Below are 21,994 nucleotides of genomic sequence, written 5' to 3' on the forward strand. Positions count from 1 at the left end.
GCAGAAGCAGGGCTGGACCCATTGCCTGACCCAGAGGGCTCCTTGGGATCTCTCACACTGGCCTCCCTTAGGCCCCTTCCACATGGCCTCAGGCCTTTGGAGAAATAATTAAATTTACTTCAAGGAAAACATGGGACATGGGTTTTATTTCATGTGACCTGAAATGAAAGTGGCTTCCTATGTTTTTGCTAATTGGCTTGGGACTTTTTGTGGTTTTCTTTTAGAAGAAAGTTATTCTAGATGTTGAGAATAAATGCAATTATTGTTTGGTGCTGAATGCAGAAATAAAAGGAAAATACCTCCCTGAGCTCACCCACTCCTGTGTTACAGAAGAGACGAGTGAGGTGGGAAGGGGAGGGACCTGCACAACGAGGCCCCATAGCCTTGGCAGCCACACTAATTGCTCCAGGGCAGGAGAGGGATGACTTTCAGGGCTCAAACAGGACAGAGGATGCTTAGTGGGGAATATTCCTAACGGGGTGGAAGAGAGGAACTGGGAGATCCTCCAGCTTCTGATCTCACTTGCATAACTCTCCAGACAGAGAGCTCACTGCTTACCAACTGCCTGGTAAATAGCTGCAGCTGTTGGACAGTCCTTCTTGAGTGAGGTGCTTCTCCCCTCAAACTCCCAGCCAAGGTTTTCTGCATCCTAACCTCTACCCACCCTCTGCCCCCAACTTTTCATCTTTCCCCCCTTGGCCTGAATGGAGTCTGGGGCCAGGGTGGACTCCGTGGGTAGGGCCCTGGGCTTCTGCAGGCTGCATGACACTAGCTGCCCATCTGATCTGTCCTGGGAATATGGCCCCAAATGGCTGAGGTGGGTTCCAGGCTAGAGCCTCCCCAGCTGGCTGCCAGCGTGTGCACATGAGGAGAGGCACACAGTCTGTTTCCTGGATGCCTGGCCTGTCATCCTGCACATCCTGCCTGGACTGACCAGGTTGAGGACACAAGCCAGTGGGTAGAGGCAGGGCCAGACAATTTCATAGGCATTGACAGACAAGTGGAGCACCCCATTAGTGACCTCCCTTGCTCAGCACACATCTGTTCGGCCCCTGCCACGTGTCTGTCCCTGTGATGGACACTGGGCCCTCAGAAATGAATTAGCCGGGAATCCACATCCTGCCCTCCTAGACCAGGAGCCCTAGGTCTAGACAGGCATGGGGAGACCACAGGGAACAGTATAAAACCTGCAGCCCTGGCCATACCAGCAAAATCAACTCCAGACTTTTGGGAGTAAAATCCTACAGAAGCCACCTTCCACCCAGCAGCCAGAGAGGGACCTCTCAAAATCACCCCGACCTCCTGCTCCTTCTGTATGGCCAGCCATGGCTCCCCAGTGCTGGACCTATGAGGCCCTGTGTGCCCCTGATGCCACCTACCCTCCAGCCTCCTCCCTGGAACTTGACTCCTTCCCTCCCCTTCCGCTGCCCCAAACGCTCTCGGGTTTTCTTGGTCCTTCTGGCTGTCTGGCCCTTGCCCAGGTTTTCTTCTCTGCCTGGAATATGTTCTCTGTCCTTTTCACCTGCTAACTGCTAGTTACTCTTCAGATCCCAGCCCTCTCCCAGGGCAGCTTGCTCAGCCCCCAGACTATGACAGCTCATGGCACCTGCTCCTGTAGCCCCTTGCTCTGCTCCTCATGGAATCTGCAGTGAGAACCTCAACTGTATGATTATTCAATTGGTGTCTGCACCCACTACAAAAAGCAGGCTGTGTTCTCTTGGTGACTGCTGTATCCCATCACCTCATCCCCTGGATGAGCCCTGGAGCACATGCTTAATCAATATATGTTGAAGCCGGGCGCGGTGGCTCACACCTATAATCCCAGCACTTTGGGAGGCTGAGGTGGGTGGATCACCTGAGGTCGGGATTTCGAGACCAGCCTGGCCAACATGGTGAAACCCTGTCTCTACCAAACACACAAAAAATAGTCAGGCATGGTGGTGCGCACCTGTAATCCCAGCTCCTTGGCAGAATGAGGTGGGAGAATCACTTGAACCCCGGAGGCAGAGGCTGCAGTGAGTTGAGATTGCACTACTGTACTCCAGCCTGGGCAACAGAGTGAGACTCCCTTTCAAAAAAAAAAAAAATATATATATATATATGTGTGTGTGTGTGTGTGTGTGTGTGTGTGTCCAGTGTGGAGTAAATAAATATAAAAACCAGTGTTTCCGCTAGTAGAAATTTAAGGTCAGGATATCAGGCCAATAGCATTGAAAATGCAAGTCCAGAATGGGTACGGTGGCTCACGCCTGTAATCCCAGCACTTTGGGAGGCCAAGGCGGGTGGATTGCCTGAGCTCAGGAGTTCGAGACCAGCCTGGGCAACACGGTGAAACCCCATCTCTACTGAAAATACAAAAAATTAGCCGGGCATGGCGGCGTGCACCTGTAGTCCCAGCTACTCAGGAGGCTGAGGCAGCGGAATTGCTTGAGCCCAGGAGGCGGAGATTGCAGTGAGCTGAGACTGCACCACAGCACTCCAGCCTGGGTGACAGAGTGGGACTCCATTTCCAAAAAAAATTAGAAGAAAGAAAGAAAATGTACGTCCATACCCTCATGCTGAGGATGTCAAAGATAGTTACACTCAATCATAAAATATCCCTGAGCCAGCCCCAATGTCACTGGCAGAGGCTGGTTCCCAGGCAGCCGGGAAGCTAAGGGAAGCTAACCACAGCAGCAGTAGCACTGACCATGTGTTGGGAGCCACCTGGGCACCAAATGAGTGAGGAAATTTTTTCAATGAAACACATTCGAATGTAAGAATTCAAATGTGTTTGAAAGTATCAAAGCAGGTGTAGCCCAGGTTCACTTATTGACAGCCCTTCCCTCCCTCCCTTCCTTCCTTCCTTCTTCCTTCCTTCGAGTTGGAGTCTCGCTCTGTCACCCAGGCTGGAGTGCAGTGGTGTGATCTCAGCTCACTGCAAGCTCCGCCTACTGGGTTCAAGCCATTCTCCTGACTCTCAGCCTCCCGAGTAGCTGGGACTACAGGCGCCCGCCACCACACCCGGCTAATTTTTTGTATTTTTAGTAGAGACGGGGTTTCACCATGTTAGCCAGGATGGTCTTGACATCCTGACCTTGTGATCGGCCTGTCTTGGCCTCCCAAAGTGCTGGGATTACAGGCGTGAGCCACCATGCTCGGGCATCGACAGCCATTTCTTCAGTGCCAACTCTGTGCCAGGGGTTGCCTGGGCACTGAGGTTGTGGACAGACAGACCCTGCCTTTGCCCATCAGGCTGAAGCCAGGAGGCTCAATGGACCTGACCAAAGGGAAGGGAAGACATTTTCTCCCGTGGGAGGTGCAATCTCTGGGCATAGCTGCCGTCTACAACGCAGCACAGACTGATCCTGTCCTGCAGGACCCTGAGAGGCTTGGGCCAGCCTGAGGCCCTAGAACCTCCTGTCTCTCTGTTGGGGGCCTGGGCCATCGCCCACGCCATCTGCGGCCAGCATTCAAGCAGCTGCGATAGCAGGTCAGGGCAGAAGGACCCACAGAGACAGGCTGGCAGCTTGCCCTGCTCATGCCTTCCCCTTCCGCAGGGCACCCCTCCGCTGCCAGCCCATGGGATGCAGCCTAAAACCAGCTTCTGCTAAGGTCATGTACGAGTCACGACTCAAAGCAGCCCCTCCTGCTGCCGGGGCACTGCTCAGTGTGTCTCCATGACCCAGACTGCATGATGTGTGTGTGCTGGGTGGGGGTGTGCAGGGGATGGGGGTGCTCTGTGAGGATCGACTCAAGGCAGGACTGAGTCTCCCCATCACACCAAAGTCCCCAAGGGCCCTAACCAGGAACATGATGCAGCCAGCCAGCTTCCCTGGGGCCAAGCCCCCGTCCCCACCTGGCAAGACCCTTGGGTCAGTGGCCCGGGATCTTCAGCAGCTGTGCTGACGAGCCTCAGCCCAAGGCTGCACCCAGCTGTGCCCCGTGCAGGCAGGCAGGGCTCTGAAGGATACAGGCAGCTCTTCCTCTGCCAGGACAGTGGGACCATCTATCAGGGAGATAAGCGGTAGCCAGAGGGCAGAGCTGGTGGAAGGAGCTGTCTGGAGGAGATAACCCGGGGTCACTCAACAAAGGGCAGCTCATGGCCCCACTCTCAAGCCACCTAGACCTGGGCTCTGACACTCTGCCCCCATGGCCCGCTGGCCGCAGACATCTGGTTGCCATACCTCGGAGTAAATCCTAAGGCCCTCTGTGCACAGCTTACTCGGGACCTGCAGTCGGTATGGAGTGTGGTTCTTCTTTGTATTCTGTGCCATGGCAGGGCCTCTACTATGGTTCTGTCTCACTCATTTACAGGCTTTACAGATGGGGAAACTGAGGCCTGGAAGTGGCTTTGGTCTGCTCTGGTCCAAGGGAGCAGACACAGGGTCCTGACCTCGCCCTCAGCCTCCCAAGCATTGGACAGGGAAGAAGCCACATGGCGCTGCATCACTGGGCATTTATTGTGTGTGTCCCCACATGCTGCGGTGCGTGGCCCCTGTCCTGTTCCCTCTGCCCTGTGGACCACCAGGTCCTCCTTTCTAAATGGGGACAATGCCCAGAGAGGTGAGGTCACCAGCCCAAGGTCACACCACTAGAAAGTGAGGTTTGAACGCAGGCCTCTTAGAGCTGCATTCAGAGCCTCAGCTGACCAATGAACAGCACTGTCTGCCCAGATGGGCCTCGGGTGCCCAGTAGAGGCCAGAACAAACCCCCAGGGCAGAAAACGGTTAAAAGCTGTCACCCACAAACTGTCAGAAGACCCTGGGCTGATCTGGCCACCCCACCTCTTATTTATTGAGTAGGACCCAATAAATCTGAACAGATTAATAACTCAATATTGAGCAAACACATGGGAATAAATAATACAACCTTTCCCCTTTCTGAGCCCCTGAAGTTGTTCTGGCTAATCACACACTGGTCCTGACAGCTCCCTGGGACACACCTGTCCATCATCTGTTGGACTCTCAGGAAGAACCATCAATAATGACAGTGCCACCTGTGGGAGCCAAGAAGAGCCCAAGCCTTGGATCACAGAGACGGGAGGAGGAGGGTGAAGGAGTGAGGAGCCCCTTGGCCTGGACGGGAGCCAGACTCATCATCACCCTTTGGTGGAGACTTCTGCAGCCCTCACTATCAGGGTCTCTAAGGGCTGGCGTGTTCAGGTGTTGAAGGAGGCTGGGGCCAGTCTTGGGGATGAACCCTGGCTTTCTTCTCTGCCCCAACGTCCAGGGCAGTGGACATAACCCAGAAGCAGTTGAGAGCTTTTCTGGAAAGTATTTTCCGGATGAATGGTTGGAAGGGGCACCTTGTGGAGTCTTGGAATTCATCTGGCAGGCAGTGGAGGGATGGGGGCCTTTAAGGGGCCTGGGACCTTTCTGGCCATCATCAGCGTCGGGGGGCTTCTGGGTCCTTTTTAGCCTTGGCCACCCCAGGAAGGGACAAGTGTGTGTAAAAGGAAGAGTCCCTGGGGCCTGGGGAGGGAGCCAGGGAAAAAGATGGTCACTCAGAAAGGAGCCCACAGGCTGTCGGATGGGTGCCAGCCCCACCACCCCAGCCCCTGGGAGGCTTCCACACGGAACGGGTCCTTCTTTGAATCTGGCTAAGGGCCTCCACTTCCACCCAAGGCTGGATTCATGAGAACCTGAGGGTGTGGAAAGGATTTTTGCCACATGACATGGGTTGAGTCACCTCATGCTAACCCAGAGGGGAGATCCAAGCCTCCAGTTCCCCTGAACCAGAGACCAGGCCCAGGCACGCTTCTTAGCAAAGCTCCCACCCTTAGGACCTGGGTGGTTGCTGGCTGCAAGATCCCAGCCAGACCAGGCAGATGACACTACTGACAATAACAGGAACCTGGGGAACAGCACCCTTCTCTTGCTCTGCTCCAGACACTGACTGAGCTTGGCTTCCCAGCACTCCCTCATTTAACTTAATTCTCATGATCCTGGGAGATTTGCCCAATTATTTTCCCCTGTTTTACAGATGAGGAGCTGAGGCCCAGGGGAGTTGAAATGCTTGCCCAGAGTCACAGAGCACCAATAACCCTAGTACCCAGATGCACACTCAGAGGGACTGAGACACTCTGCTCAGCAGTCTCATTGCTCACGAGCACACTCTTTGCAAGAGGGTCTGTGACAGCAGAATCCTTAATGGCAAATCCCTGGGAAACTGGAAATGTCCATGGCAGGTCTTTGCACAGGACCCCATTGAGCCAGACATGGAAGCTGGCGCAGAAGGCAACACAAGCTTGTTGCTGGAGGAAAGGCAGCTGCAGCTAGTAGAGATCAATCCCACTTATGCAACACGAGTGTCAGAGACAAAAACTGGGGGCGGGGCACGGTGGCTCACACCTGTAATCCCAGCACTCTGGGAGGCCAAGTCAGGGGCATTACCTGAGTCAGAAGTTTGAGACCAGCCTGGGCAACATAGTGAGAACTCATCTCTACAAAAAATAAAACAACAAAAACTTAGCCAGGCATGGGGGCACTCACCTGCAGACCCAGCTACTCTGAAAGCTGAAGTGGGGGGATCGCTTGAGCCCCTTGCTGCAGTGAGCCATGATCACACCACTGCACTCCAGCTTGGGTGACAGAGTAAGACCCTGCCTCAAAACGACAAAAACAAAACCAAAGCTAGGTGGCTTGGGGAGCAGATGGGACACCCCGCTACACGCCCACTGGAGGGTAGCCACAGATAGGGCCCCAGGACCACACCGCCACATGTCTGCATGCTTGCATACACACAGGCCCCCCAGCCCCCCGGGGGACCCTCCTGGCCTCTCTGCCTGGGCCTCTCTGCCTACCAGGCTGGGATGAAGGGACTGGTGGGCTGGGCCCAGGTCAACAGCAAGGAGTCCTAGCCAGTCCATGGCAGTCTGGGGGCCTTGGCTCTGCCCTCTCCAGCAGCTCCCTCCTCCTTCCTTCCTCTTTTCTTTTATCCTGCTTGCTCCCACCCCTCTGTCACCTCTGAGAGGTCCCGAGAAGGAGTCCTCAGTGGCACCAGCCACACACATGACATGTCATGCTGTTCAGTCCCACACTGCATTCCTGCCCCCAGCCCGTAGCTGCAACTGGCTGCCCCGTAAAGACAGTTTCCCTCACTCCATCCCTCCTTCACGACCACAGGGTGTGCCTTAGCCTTGCAGAGCCTCAGTTTCTTCATCTGTAAGATGCAGAGAATGCCACACATATCTGGAGAACAGGTGTGTCTCGTGGGCTATTTGTGAAGATGCATTGTACACCCCAGTTTCATTGCCTGAAAGATGGGGAGAAAAATTTCTTCCCATAAAGATGAAAGCATACGAAAGTCTTCGTGCAGAGCTTGCACAGAACAAGGCCTCACTATATGGAAACAGTGCTCTCATGATCACGCCAGGCCCTGCACTGCCCCACCTAAACCTCTGGGGTTCTGGTCTCACACTCCCCATTTTCCTAATGAGGAGTCTGGAGCTTAGTAGGGTTAGCAATGTCCCCAAGGTCACACAGCTGTAGGTGGCGGAGCTGGGGCTCCAACCCAGTGTTGTCCTATACCTGCAGGCTCAACTCCACTGGATGACCTGCTCAGCCCACGTGGAGGGCGTCTGGGCAGCCAGTTTTGCACAGGGTTCTTTGTCTGAGCCCACAGAACACCAGGGGAGGAGGCTGAGGCATGCCTGCCTGGCTCTGCGTTCAGCCCTCTGGACAGGGCTCTGAGCCCAAGTGGGTGGCTGGGCAGCTGCCAGCTTGCAGAGAGGGGCTGAGGGCTCTGCAGGAGCTTCTGCTGCCCCTGGCACCACTCTCCCAGGTCCTGGGGTGGGGTGCGGTGGGGGCAGGAGCAGGTAGCCTTGGGTTAACTCACTCTCCTTTTCTTGTGTGAGGACCCCTGAGGCCACAGCACCTCATGCAGTGTGGAGAGACCAACCCGGCCTTGCCTGGAGCAAGCTAGGCTCCGGGCAGATGGTCTCTGCAGCTCAGCTTTGGAATTCCAGGCACATCCTGAGGCTGCAGCAGAGGCTGTGGCGGATAAGCCAGGGCCTGGGCCTGCATGGCTGGGAGAGGCCAGAGCAGACACCCCCAGCACCTGCTGCGGCAGCATGGGGAGTGACCCTGCAAGGTCTCAGGAGGACAGGCGCTGTGAGTCCCTAAGAGGCCTCCACCTGGCCTGCGCCCTTCTCCCTGCTCTCGTGCCTTCAAGGACTCCCTCCCCACTGTTTGTGGGATTATAGCTGAGTTCCTTGGCTGGGTGCCTGAAACTCCCTGTACATCCCAATTTCACTGTCTGAAAGATGGGGAGAATAATTCCTTCCCATGAGGATGAAGTAAGGTGGTATGTGCCTAGAACAGAGCCTGATACACATGAGGGGCTAAACCACACAGGTTCCTCTTCCCTGAGACTTCTGAGTTCCCTGAGACTTCCCTGAGTTCCTCTTACCTGTGACTCCTGAGAAATCAGGTATCACAGTTTAAGCTGCCTAGGGTGGTGCACGGTGCTGAATGGATTAAGTACCTTCTCACTGTGCTGCACTCCTTGCCCAGTAGCCTGGCCTGTGTCTCTCTGTTTCTCTGTCACTCTCTCTTTTTCTTTTTTTGAGATAGGGCCTCACTCTGTCTTGCAAGCTGGAGTGCAGTGGTGTGATCATAGCTCACAGCAGCCGTAAACTCCTGGGCCCGAGTGATCCTCCCACCTCAGCCTCCTGAGTAGGTGGGGGTCACCATGCCTGGCTAATATTTTATTTTTTTATTTTTATTTTTTGAGACAGAGTCTAGCTCTGTCGCCAGGCTGGAGTGCAGTGGCACAATCTCGGCTCACTGCAACCTCCTTCCCCTGGGTTCAAGCGATTCTCGTGCCTCAGTCTCCTGAGTAGCTGGGATTACAGGTACTTGCCACCACACCCAACTAATTTTTGTATTTTTAGTAGAAACAGGGTTTCACCATGTTGGCCAGGATGGTCTTGATATCTTGACCTCGTGATCCATTTGCCTTGGCCTCCCAAAGTGCTGGGATTAAAGGCATGAGCCACCACACCCAGCCAATGCTGGGCTAATTTTTTAATTTTTTTGTAGAGATGGGGTGTCGCCATATTGCTCAGGCTGGTCTCAAATTCCTGGTTTCAAGCAATCCTCCCTCCTTGGCCTCCTAAAATGCTGGGACTACATACATGAGCCACTGCACCCAGCCACCTCTGTCTCTTGGACTTACAGGGAACACAGGGCAGAAGTTCACTTACCTCCTGCTGGAAAAATAGACTTTGTAGGCAGCAAGGGCTGGAGGTGGGGGGAGGAACAGATGACCCCCCGGGGGCCTAGAGAGGGAGGGGAAGAGGGCGGCCTTGCCTGTGTCCGGCATCCCAGGCTATGCTGTGTTGAGGCCGGGCACTGCCAAAGCCAGGGAGCATGAGGCTGACCCGCCAGGTGTGTTGTCATGGTGCCCTCATGATGCCTAGGGAAGGGCAGCAGTTCAGTCTCACACCCGCTAGAGACTCTTGGAATTCAGCAGGGAGTGGTCAAACAGCACTATGGAGAGTGGAGCCACCTCATACCCACAGGGAGGACAGAGGTCTCCAAAGACCTCCACCTGGGGGCACACAGGGTGCAGGATGCCCATGGATGAAATCTGAGCAGACTCCCTGGAGGAGGGGGCCTCTAGGATGCCCATGTTTGGGCAGAGAGAAGCCTGAGTCCCAGAAAGGTGAAGGATGGACAGGGAAGGTCCATGAATGTGTAACACAGGCCTGGGCAGTGGCCTGGGCACCGTGGGCCACATTCTCTGGGGAGGATGATGGACATGATCCTATGGGAGGGAACAATCTCACTGGGGGAGGCTGGACAACAGCCACCAGGTCCAATGTGAGCCAGGGAGCCACAGATCAAGTTAGAGGCTAACCCACTCCACTTCTCCCTTCCTTCAAGCTGTGATTTTCTTAGGGCAGATTCCCAGGAATGAGATTGCTGGATTAAAGGTTGTTCATATTTTTAGGCCTTTTGATTCAAGTTGCCAAATGGCCTGCAGAAAGCATCTCCAGATCCCCCGCCGTTGGTGGGTTACGAGGCAGCCAGGGAGAGCTGAGACACCATCCCACCCCCATTTCAGGAGGTCAGTTATACCTGTGGCCTGGGACGAGGCTGCCTGAGCTCCCCCTAGGATAAAAGGACCTGCTGTGACATCATGGCCCACGCCACAGCCTCATGGTCCCTTCTCTGGGCTTCCCTTGCTCCCTCTGTGGGAACATAGGAGTGGGTGAGCCAGCCCTACCCTCGTGGAGCCTTATGGGTGTTCCCATAGACAAACAAGTCCCACAGCACCAGGACAGGGTGGTGGGCACAGCGAAGGCATTTCCCTCAGCCTGGGGCTGGGCAGCTTCCTGGAAGCGGCAATGCCAGCCCACGCATGAGGCAGCCAGCTGGGGACAGGAGGATCAGGACAGGCGGGCCTTGGAGTGGCCTTGTCCCTGTGCCTCTCTAGGGCTGACCCCAGGACGAAGCATCCTCATTCCATCCCTCCTGTCTAGCCAAAGGCTGGGGCTCTGGGTTCTCCTGCCTCACATTCTAAGCCACTGAATTTCTCTGGGCCTCTGTCTCCATACTCACAGTGCAGTGGGAACCTCGTGAAGGAGTTAGAAGCACTTCTGTGACGTCTTCAGCTTGGAGCGGTGGTTACTGCTGGCTCGGGTACCTGGGAGGGAGAGTTCTTCCAGGAGGGGAAGCATGGCTGAGCCCACTCAGTCCGAGGGCTCCCCCAGCCCGGGGTCAGGCTCAGACTGCAGCATTCAAGGAGCCCTGCTGCCAGAGGAGAGACACCTGAGGCCTCCTTCCTTCTGGGCCTGACCTCTGTGTCTCTCTGCCCTCTGTTCCCTGAGACCCAGTGCCAGGGCAGAGTGGCCTAGCACCCTGATCCTCCCAGCCACCCACAGGGTCACCAGACGGTGTCCCCCATCTTCAAGGCAGCATTTCCATCCCCCCTGTCCTCCAACTGGGGCACACTCCACAATGGCTGCTTGGACAGCCCCTGACGATGCATCCCCAGGGCTCTTCCCCCAGCAAGGTGAGGCACCCAAACTCACTCCCAGCCCAGAGACTGTGGGGTGCTTAGGGGTGCCTGGGAGCTACTGCTCCCATCCCCCAGCAGGCACAGCCCAATACCAGCTGCTCTCATCCCCCAGGGCCTGGTGGTTCAGACAAGTTCTCCCACACCTGATGAGACAGGTCCCTTTATGATCCCCATTTAAATAAGGCTCAGAGAAGGGAAGTACCCTGCCCAGGGGCATACAGCTGATGCCCTCTGAGGGTGAGATTGGAAACCAGTCTGACTCAAAGCCAGACTCTCAGCTGTGCCCCAGAGCTCACCCCACTGGGATACTGCCATATGTGATGCTCACCACCTGGCTTGGCTGTGTCCAGAGCTTTTTTTATTTTTTGAGACAGAATCTTGCTCTGTTGGTTGCCCAGACTGGAGTGCAGTGGTGCAATCATAGTTCTGTGGCCTCCACCTCCCGGGCTCAGAGGATTCTCCCACCTCAGCCTCTAGAGTGGCTGGGGCTGTAGGTGAGTGCAACCACATTCGGCTACTTTTTTTTTGGATTTTTTTGTAGAGACGAAGTCTCACTGTGATGCCCAGGCTGGTCTCGAACCCCTGAGCTCAAGCAATCTTCCCACTTCAGTCTCCCAAAGTGCTGGGATTACAGGTGGTTTTCAGAGCTTTTGTTCATCAGAGGTATCTGACCCTTACCACAGCCCTTGGGGAGGGGATGCACTTACTGCCTACAGGTGGCAGCTGAGGCCCAGAGACCGAAGGGCTGGATCACATACCGACCACTCACCGACACCGGATGCTAGTGGAGTGACACCTATACAGAGGGAGGTGCTCAGGAGGTCCAGGAGTGGAGGCTGCTGGGCTGGGGGAAGGTGGGAGGAGGGGGCTGGTCTGCAAGGGGCTTTCTGCCTATCCCAGGCCCACCACCCCAGGGCTGCACTTTCAGCAGCCCCAGTATTTTATTGCCTGAATGGCAAAAAAGCTTTCAGCATAAACAGTGCTGTGTGAATGTGGAACAAGGTCTATAGGTTGGCCTTTCGAGGCCAGGTCTCCCCACCTCTGTGAGGACCCTGTCAGCTGCCCCAATTACAGCCCCGGCTCGCCTTGTCATCAGACCATCATTGTACTTTTCTCAGAGTGCCTCTTCACCAGAGGACAGAGTAGGATCCCCTCCCAGAAATCCTCAGGACAGACAGGGTGACTGCTGGGGGCCTGCTGGTGTGTTCTGCCTCGCAGGTATGATGCAAGAACTTGCAGAATATGGACTGCCAATAGCCCTCTACAGGAGTCCAGCCAGTGTGCAGATGGGGAGACTGAGGCCCAGAAAGGCCAGGGACCTGGCTGCGGGCCCACAGCCCTTCGGGAGCAGAGCTGGAGTCAGGATCCAGAGCCTCAGCCTCCTGGCTCTACCTAGGAACACTCAGGCCAGTTGTGCTTCGCCCTCAGGCCGCAGCAGCCTCCTCTGCCTAGTACAGCCCAGCTCAGGCAGGTGCTGGCCACCTCAGGGCCTGAGCCTGGGGCAGAGGCTGGAGCAGGCTATGTTGGAGCTGCGGCCCTGCCCTGGATCCAAAAGTTGCCTGAAGCCCCATCCCTCTTCCCTTACGGCAGCTGCCGCAGATCATCCAGGGATCCCAGAGGAGGCAGCCCCCAGTGTAAAGAGGCCAAACTCCCACTTCTCTCCCAGACATCTTGGGGTAGCCTCCACCTCTCTGTTCCTTGGATGGACACAGTTCAGGGGCTACCTTGAAACTGAAGGAGGTTGAAATTTGGCTCAGAGCCGAGGTTTTCCCCTTCTGCTGGGGGCTCGGCACCTAACCCCCTCCCTGGGTCTTGGGCTTGACTAGGCTCGAGGAAGCTTTAGGCACCAAGGATTCTGAGGCTGGGGTGTCAGCAAGACTGGCAGCTGGGACAGAAGGGGTCCTTGGCCAGGTCTGGACGAGAGAGCACCCGCTTCTACCCCCGACTGCCTGATGTTGGCCCAGGCTGAGCCCAGCACCCTCAAACCAGGGGAGCAGCCTCACCCCCACCATGTGCTCCTGGCAGCCTCTGCCAAGGAACCCAGAGAGAGGGTGACAGGGCAGGCAGGCTCTGGGGAGGCTGGGCTGGGCATTTCCTGCCAACAAGTGCCAGAGCTTGAGTCCCCTGAAGGGGTGAGCCTTTAGCCTTAGTCAGAGGAAGGGAGGCAGGGCAAATGGGCAATGTGTGTGTAGTGCCGCCGACCTGGCAGAGACCATGGCTGCGGGGATGGGCAGCCATAGGGACTGCAGAGCAGGCCTGGCCCTGCAGGTCTCCAGCATCCTTATAGCCATGTCTGCCCTCAGCGGCCGTGTACTGCCCAGCACCCAGGGCGGTCACCCTGTGACCAGGCCCCTGCGGTGACCAGCCCGACCCAGCTGCATCCTGACCCAGTTGCTGAGTCTCTGTTCTGCCCCTCACCTGCCGTGGGGTTTCAATGATCACTTGACCTTTCTGAGCCTCAGGATTCTCATCTGGAAAGTGGGGAAGACTGTGGAACCCAGGTGCCTCCGGTTTCTAACTCAGTCCACTCCTGAGTTAGGAAGAGCTCATCAGGGTAGAGTCTGCTGCGTTGAGGGAGTGCCCTGCTTCGTTGAGCAGAAGCGGCATCTGGGCCCGTGCAGCAGGGCCTTCTCAACACAGGCTGCCCAGATGGTTTGTGCTGCGCAGATGACCCAGGGTGAGCCCCCAGACCCATCAGCCTTGAGTGTCATCTGCATTCCCACGGGGCTCAGGAAATCGAGCTTCCCTCCTCACCCCTGGGTGATGAGTTATCAACACTCTTGCCGTCTGCAGGCCCAAGGCTGTGAGCACCCTCCAGGAGGCCACCAACCTGTCCCACAGCCCTTATTCCGAGGATGTGGCTTGGGCCCCCGATGGCTGGATTCTCAGGCATTTTTCCTGACCTAGTTCTGACCATGCAGGGTGAGAGGGTGCACTTTCTGTCTTGGTCCCCAGACTGGGGTCTCTTCATCAAGAGCAAGACAAGGCCTCCCACCCCTCCCCACTAGGAAGCCCCCAGCAAACCCTCAACATGTGGAGAAGGGAGGAAACGTGGGGCTCAGGGTCCCAAACCCCCAGGCCCTAACAAAGGCAGAAGGCAGAGCTGGGCATGGGGGAGAGAGTCCACCCTGGGCAGAGCCCTGTCCCCCTGGGTCTCTGTACAGCCTAGTATTCATGGAGGGCTCAGGCTAGCCCAAGAGTGAGCAAAAATGGCCTTGGGCTAGCTCACATCATGGAAATTCACTGGGAACAAAAGTCTAGGCACGGGCCTGGCAGGGACTCAAACCACAAGGCCTCTTCTATTTCCTGTCCCCCATGGGCCAGGGACTCCTCCCAAGGAGGCATTGGCCCATCCCACTTCAATGCTCCCTCTTGGGGACCAGGACTGGGTGGGGGCAGAGAGTACAAGTAGAAAGGCTTACACCTCAGAGTCATAGACCTGAGCAGAGCCTGGGGGCCCATCTCTCCCAGCCCCCTTTCCACAGATGGGTAGACCAAGGCTTGGGGAAGGGAAAGAGCAGAGCAGAGCCAGGTGTCTTCATAGAAGGCCAGCAGTGAGCCCAAAAGGCAAAGGTGTGGGAACTGAGGAGGGTCCTGGGACGGATGTGGCTAGGACAGATGGGAGACCGTCCCGGGCTCCGGCCAGCCTGGGCAGTCAGCCTCCCTTCCTGGGCCCGGCTGGGTGGGGGCAGCAGGGCTCAGGCGGGCGGGCTGTTGATCCAGCCCGACAATGATGAAACGGCCCCTTTGTCCTGCGGCGCCAAAGTTGCTGTGACTGGAGGAGGCGTGACGTGAAAGGGTCATTGTTCCCACTTGGGCAACCACTCAGGGAGCTGGAGGACCGGCCCAGAGCAGGCTTCATGCCAGCACTGCAGCCCTGCCTGCTGCCTGTGGCCGGTTGGGGTGTCCTGGGCTCCCTGCTCCTACTGTGGCCAGTTGCTCCCCAGGGCCAGGGCCAGCTTGGGCACAGGTATCCCTCCTCCACCACTATGTCCCCCTCCCTTCCCCTCCTCCCTCCTGTCTGGAATAGATCACAAATGAGGTATTCCACATACATGTGAACACTGCTAGATCAGACGCCTGCAGGTACCAAGGAGAGCTGGGGGGTGGGGGGTAAAGAAGGTGCTTTATCCTGGGACAAGGAAACATGCCAGTGACATTCACATCCTGAGGCTGTGACCTCAAAAACATCTCCTCCCCACTCCCACCCCCAACCTGGGCACCTTGTGGATGGAGGGAGAGAGGGCCAGAGAAGGGAAGCGGGTGGCCCCGGACCATTCAGTACAAGCTCATGGGCTGATGCCCAGATTGGACCTCACTCCCCACCAGCCCCTAGACATGATGGACCTCCATTCTCTCTGGAAACCTGAGGCCCCTTCTCCATGCCCCCATTCCTCCCTTGTCCCTTCAATCCACTCGCCCCTGAGCAGCTGTCCCTCGTGAGATCTTTCTAAAACCAAACCTTAATTGGATCCCACCCTAGCTTCAAACCTGCCATGCCACGTCCAGAGAAATCCCAAGCGCTTGTGTGGCATTCAAGGCACAGCAGCAGCCAGGGCTGGAGCCCCTGTCTGGATCCTCCCTCAGCCCCTGTGCAGGAACACAAATCACAGTAAAGACTACTTCATCTTCCCAGATCCGGCCTCCACCCTTTCGCTCTCACAGGTCCTGCCTCTTGAGTACACATTTTCCCTCCTCCAGGTCCCACTGCCTCTGGCCTCTGGGGCTCAGGGTGGGGGTGGTCAGGAGTGGCTGGTCTGGGTTGAAGTGAGAGTCTCCTTCTCCCTGGCCTAGGTGGCCCACTGGCTTCAGTGCCCAGAACTACTCTCCTCTTGGGCTCTCCACTGCCCCCAGCAGCTGGCATCAGGCTCAGCCTGACCCAGGCTAATTAAACCCTCCCCCAGCCCAGAGGAGGCTCTGGCTCCAGCTCTAGACTTTTTCCCTGGAGGGACAGAGCTAATTAACCGAAAGGGTTTAATTAATCAATTAGTGTGGCCTCCAGACCCCTCCACTTAGCTGTGGCTGTGGCAGATATTTATAAACAGGAGCTGCCAGACCCTTCTCTGGCTGGAACCTGACAGAGGGGAGGGCAGGCGATCATGGTGGGCAGTGAACATGGCTGCAGAGGCAGGAGGTCCTGTCAGAGCTGCAGAAGCGTCAGCCCCAGCTCTAGAGCACCACCAAAGGCCTGGACAGATGCAGTGACTCTGGGACATATGGGGGGACACAGTGAGGCAGATGGTGCAACCCCTCTTTGTGCACAAGTCACACAGGTCTGACACCCAGAGCTAGGTAAGTTCCCAGAGGTGCCCCAGACATATGGCCAGGGGTGCTGATGATGTCCAGCTGGACACAGCACCCTGGTCACCAAGACCTCCAGGGATGGGCCTGCACAGAGGGCCATGGGAGCCACAGGAGGCATCAGAACCCCAGCTGGGGGACAAGGTGAGGGAAGACTTCCTGGAGGAGAAGACATGTGCAGTAAACTCAGGGAAAGAGCAGACAGGCCAGGAGCAGTGGTTCACACCTGTAATCCCAGCACTTTGGGAGGCCGAGGTGGGCAGATCTCTCGAGGTCAGGAATTCTAGACCAACTTGGCCAACATGGCATAACCCCATCTCTACAAAAACCACAAAAATTAGCTGGGTGTGGTGGCTCATGCCTGTAATCCCAGCCACTCAGGAGGCTGAAGCAGGAGAATCACTTGAACCTGGGAGGCAGAGGTTGCAGTGAGCCAAGATCGTGCCACTGCACTCCAATCTGGGTGTCAGAATGAGACTCTGTCAAGAAAGAACGAATGAAAGGAAGAAAGGGAAAGAAGGAAGGAAGGAAGGAAGGAAGGAAGGAAGGAAGGAAGGAAGGAAGGAAGGAAGGAAGGAAGGAAGGAAGGAAGGAAGGAAAGGAAGGTAGGTGCCTCATGCCTGTAATCCCAGCACTTTGGGAAGCTGAGGTGGGCAGATCACGAGGTCAGGAGATAAAGACAATCCAGGCTAACACGGTGAAACCCCGTCTCTACTAAAAATACACACACACACACAAAAATTAGCCAGGTGTGGTGGCGGGCACCTGGAGTCCCCAGCTAATCGGGAGGCTGAGGCAGGAGAATGATGTGAACCTGGGAGGTGGAGCTTGCAGTGAGCCGAGATCGCACCACTGCACTCCAGCCTGGGTGACAGAGCGAGACTCCGGTGAAAAAAAAAAGAGAGAGAAGAGAGAGAAGGAAGGAAGGAAGGAAGGAAGGAGGGAAGGAGGGAAGGAGGGAAGGAGGGAAGGAAGGAAGGAAGGAAGGAGGGAAGGAAGGAAGGAAGGGGGGAAGGAGAGAAGGAGGGAAGGAAGGAAAGAAAAGAGAGAAAGAAAAGAAAATAAGAGAAAGAAAAGAAAGAAAGAGGGAGGGACGGAAGGAAGGAGAAAGAAAGAAGGAAAAAGAAAGAAAGAAAAGAGAGAGAAAGAAAGAAAAAGAAAGAGAAAGAAGAAAGGGAAGGAAGGAAAAAGACAGAAAAGAAAGAGAGAAAGAAAGAAAGAGAAAGAGAAAGAAGAAAGAAAGAAAGAGAAAGAAGAAAGAAAGAGGGAAGGAAGGAAAAAAAAAGAAAGAAAAGAAAGAGAGGGAAAGAAAGAAAAAGAAAGAGAAAGGAAATAAAGAAAGAAAAAGAAAGAAAAGAAGCCAGGCGCAGTGGCTCACACCTATAATCCCAGCACTTTGGGAGGCCGAGGTAGGCAGATCACCTGAGGTCGGGAGTTCGAGACCAGCCTGGATATGGTGAAACCCCCATCTCTACTAAAAATACAAAAATTAGCTGGGTGGGTGGTGGGCTCCTGTAATCCCAGCTACTCAGGAGGCTGAGGCAGGAGAATCGCTTGAACCGGGAGGTGGAGGTTGCAGTGAGTCCAAGATTGTAGCTTTACTTGCACTTTGGCCTGGGTGAAAAGAGCGAAACTCTATCAAAAAAGAAGAAAGAAAGAAGAGAAAGAGAGACAGAGAGAGAAAGAGGGAGGGAAGGAAGGAAGGAAGGAAGGAAGGAAGGAAGGAAGGAAGGAAGGAAGGAAGGAAGGAAGGAAGGGAGGGAGGGAGGGAGGGAGGGAGGGAGGGAGGGAGGGAGGGAAGGAGGGAGGAGGGAGGGAGGGAGGAAAATAAAAAAAGAGAAGCGAAGAAAAGAAAAGAAAAAGAAAAGAGGGAGCCCATTGAAGGGGGTTGCAGCAGGTGGAGAATATTCCAGGAGAGCATGTAGCACGCACAAAAGCTGGAGGCAGGAACAGCAGGATGTTCATCTCCACTAGAAGATGTCCCTTCTGGGAGATGCCCCCAGACTACCTTACCTGTTAGAACTGGGTGTCCCTGACTCTCTGCCCCTCCAGCCTGTGCACTCCAGGAGGACGGCCCTGACTTGACACTCCCTCCCAAGCCTCCCCAGCTGTTGTCAGCTCTTCTCTTCCATTTCCCTGCCTAACCCAGGTAACCTACACGTGCATCGCAGTCCCTTCAGAAAGGGAGCTCAGGGCTCCTTCCCACAACATGCTGCTTTCCTCGGGTTGGCACAGGTGGGAGCCCAGCTGGTGTCAGGATGGGAAGGGGTCAAAACCCAAAGGTCTCCTGACCTCTCAGGCCTGGAGTAGTTGAGAGCAAGGACTCCCAAGGCAGCCAGACCTGTGCCCAGACCCAAGTGGGGCCCCTCCTGACACATGGTTTCACAGTTCTCTGTCTTGGCTTCCTCATCTGTCCGTGGGGGATATCCAGCACCTGCCTCCGAGAGTTGCTGGGGAGATTAAGTGAGTTTATCATGTAAAGCCTACAAGACACCTGGCCCAGCACAAGGCCATGGTTGTGTGTTATTATTATGGCTCTTACTGCAGTTTGAACTGCCAGGCGACCGACTACATCGGAATGGATCCCAGGCAGGACCAGGCATGAGGGCCATGGCAGGACTTCACACTGAGGAATGATTCAGCCCCCAGTGCTGTCCTGGGCGCCCTGCCGTGTGCCTGGCGACTGCCAACATGTGGCTTCTCTAAATCAGCAACGGTAATAGCTGAACGTAAAAGACACACAACTCGGCATTCCTTTCAGAAGCCAGTCTGGAAAAATGGAGCAGAGGTGTTTGTCCCAGAAATGCCACTTCTGGGAAGGAGGCCCAGGGAAGAATCTGAGATGTGGAAGAACCACACCCAGACTCCCTGCCCAGAGGTGCTGGTGAGACCACCTGAGTCCCAGCAACCAGGCAGGGACAGTGGTATCCGCCTGCCTCTCTCCCAGCGGCCAGGGAATAGGGCTTGCAGGGGCCTGGCACCAGGGATCTGGGGAAAAGTGTGAGCTGGGCCTTCGCTCCTGTAGTTCCTCCACCGGGAGCCCCCAGCCCCAGCCCCTATACTAGGTTCCAGGGGGTGAGGAGAGAACTAGGTTTTGGGCATGCGAATTAGGGGGACCAGAGGCAGGCTCAAAGGGGAGTGGTGCTGAATCTGAGGGCCAGGTCCCTCAGGGTCATTATTCTATCTCTTGTCAGTGGAAACAGGGAAATTGGAGAACTGAACGGGGGACGAGGCTTGTCTGAGATCACACACAACAAATTGGCAATGGTTGGGCCGGAGAGGTGCCCCTCAGCAGGGGTGGGGATGCCACAGCTAAACGAACTCACCTGGGCTCCTATTCCAGAGGTCTAGCTGAGCAACAGGCCCTTCATCCTGCTCTCTCCTCTTGAATTGCAGTTCTTATCCCCGCTGTACAGATGAGGAAACGGAGGCTCTGAGATGGGCCATCAGGGCTGTGCTGCCCTGGGGGAGTTTCCAGGATGCATACGGATCTTGGGGCCGCCTGGCTCTCCCTGGGTGCCTAGCATGTGGCTGCACAGTGAGGGTGAGGCAAGCTTCCCTCAGGGGAGGTGAGTGGGGGCTCAGAGTCCATAGGCCCACGCATGCCCCAGCTAAGCTATATCCTTCCGCGTGGCACAGTGGCTGGCTTTCACTGTGGACGTGGCGTCAGACAAGCTGGGACCCTCTGTTCACACCATGGGTCTCGATTCCCATGGGGCCCAAGTCCTGCTGGTCTGCAGATGTGTCCTTCTCACACCCTCTCCAGCCCTCCTGACCCACCCTCAATGACTGTCCCAGCCTCCTCCCTGTCCCTTGGCCTGTGCGCTTACCTTTCAGGCTGCTCTCCACTCAGCAACTAGATCTTCATTGTGACAGCCAGACCTCATCAGCCCTGTTCATGATGCCCTCTAGGGGCTCCCCTGTCCCCTAAAGAGGTTCCTCCCTGGCCCATGATGCCCTGTGGAAGGGCACTGCAGCTTCTCCTCTGCCTGCAGCCCTGAGGCCAGAGGAGGAGGTGAAGGCACAGAGGGAGGCGTGTGGAGATCCCACACATGCACGGAAGCTACATGGCAGATAATGGCCCCTGGAGGTGTGCAATAGGATGGCTCTGGGAAGGGGGCTGGCTGCCTGGGCAAAGAGGGGTTCTAGCAAGGGCCAGAGTCTGCGTCACGGTCCACCTGTGGGGGCTCATCTGCCCCAAGCCAGGAGACAATGGGGCCAAGGCCTCTAAGAGTTGCTAATGATAGTCCTTTAATGATCTGGCCTGGAAAGGGATGACTTCACCCAGGACGCACCCTGATGAGAGGAGGCTACAGTCACAGGCAGGCGGCTCCTCCATTGCTATGAGACCTGCATGGGCTTGTCTAGTCAGAGGACGGCAACAGTGTGTGTGTGTGTGTGTGTGTGTGTGTGTGTGTGTGTCTGGTCCCTCACAGAGCCAGGGCCTAGTGAAAAGCCTCAGGGCAGCAGGGTGGGGGGCCCAGCTTCTACCTTGCCTCACTCTATGACACCCCACCCCTCTGCAAACCTCACCTTCCCCATCAGCACAGGACTGGGGAGCAGAGTGATTACGAGCCTTCCCGGGGCTCTCAGGTGGGCTGGGTCTCAGGAGTCAGGTGAGAGCACTGTGTCCCGGTGGGGCCCAGAACAAGCAGGGGAAAAGATGTCAAGAATCAGGACCTGGACACCCTCCTTCGGGGCACCCACAGGTTAACATGCTAATGTGCTCCCTCCAGAGAAAGCTGGCTCCCACATCAGGCCCTCTGGCTTCTGCCAAGGATCTGGGAGTAGGTGTTGGTGTCCCAGACATATCCATTTTGACACAGAGGGAGGCACAGTGCAGTCATGGTGTTGACCCAGGTGCGCAGTACATGGGCAGTAGTACATGGGCAGTAGCAGGGACAGACAGGCTCCAGTGCAGGCTTGCCACCCACCCCAACCCTGGTCCATTCACAAGGCATGACTGCCCTCTGGGGAGGGGCCCCGTGGGGGCGACAGGCAGAGCACGGCCGTGTCCTGAGGGCTCCCTCTGCCCCCAGGCTCAGAGCGGGACCACCCTAGGGAAACGTTCATCTCTCCTGTGGTCTCCTTGTCGGAACCCCTTCAAGGTCACCGCTCCACAGCGCTCCAAGTGCTTCCTCGTATCCAGCCTTAGTCAGTCCTCATGTTGCACTTGATTCATTAATCAGAGGACAAGTTGAGGGCCCCATTATCCTGCCACCCAGCGTGACATCACCGAGCTTCCCTCGGGCATGTTCCCTCCCTGGGACTGCCCAGCCGGCACAGGAAATGGCTGCTGGATGAATGTGCAAGTGAGTAAGTGTCTTGGATCCTCCTCCCATGTGAACACTAAGCGGCCAAGGAGTGGACCAGGTCCCCGAGGCCCAGGCTGAAAGGAGGCAGAAACAGGGACCAAGGAGGCAAAGAATCTCAGGAGAGCAACAGGACTGGGGACAGAGATAAAGCAGGTGCACCCCCAGGGAGCCAAGTGTCCAGGAGCTCAGGGTGGCTGCATTGAGGGCCTCAGGCACGGATGGCCTGGAGCAAGCAGGGCCTGCGGAGGAGAGTATGGTAGAAATGGGGTGGGATAGGAAGAGCTCAGGACGCAGGGCCATGAGATGGGAACACGAAACCTGGGGGTGGGGGACCGCAGTCCAGTAAGTGTGGCCCAGCCCAAGGTCATAGA

At 56.2% G+C, this 21,994-nt stretch overlaps 1 long non-coding RNA gene across 1 annotated transcript; it reads right to left on the minus strand.

Moving 5' to 3' along the window:
- Nucleotides 1-5,589: 5,589 nt before the first annotated feature.
- On the minus strand, nt 5,590-10,563 carry LOC139361773 (uncharacterized). The gene is made up of 3 exons (XR_011619401.1): nt 10,548-10,563; nt 6,375-6,424; nt 5,590-5,623 (listed from the first exon to the last, which is right to left on the minus strand). It is a non-coding gene; the product is annotated as an uncharacterized lncRNA (long non-coding RNA).
- Nucleotides 10,564-21,994: the final 11,431 nt, after the last annotated feature.

The sequence above is a fragment of the Macaca nemestrina genome, chromosome 2 (assembly GCF_043159975.1).
Source record: "Macaca nemestrina isolate mMacNem1 chromosome 2, mMacNem.hap1, whole genome shotgun sequence".
NCBI lineage: Eukaryota > Metazoa > Chordata > Mammalia > Primates > Cercopithecidae > Macaca > Macaca nemestrina.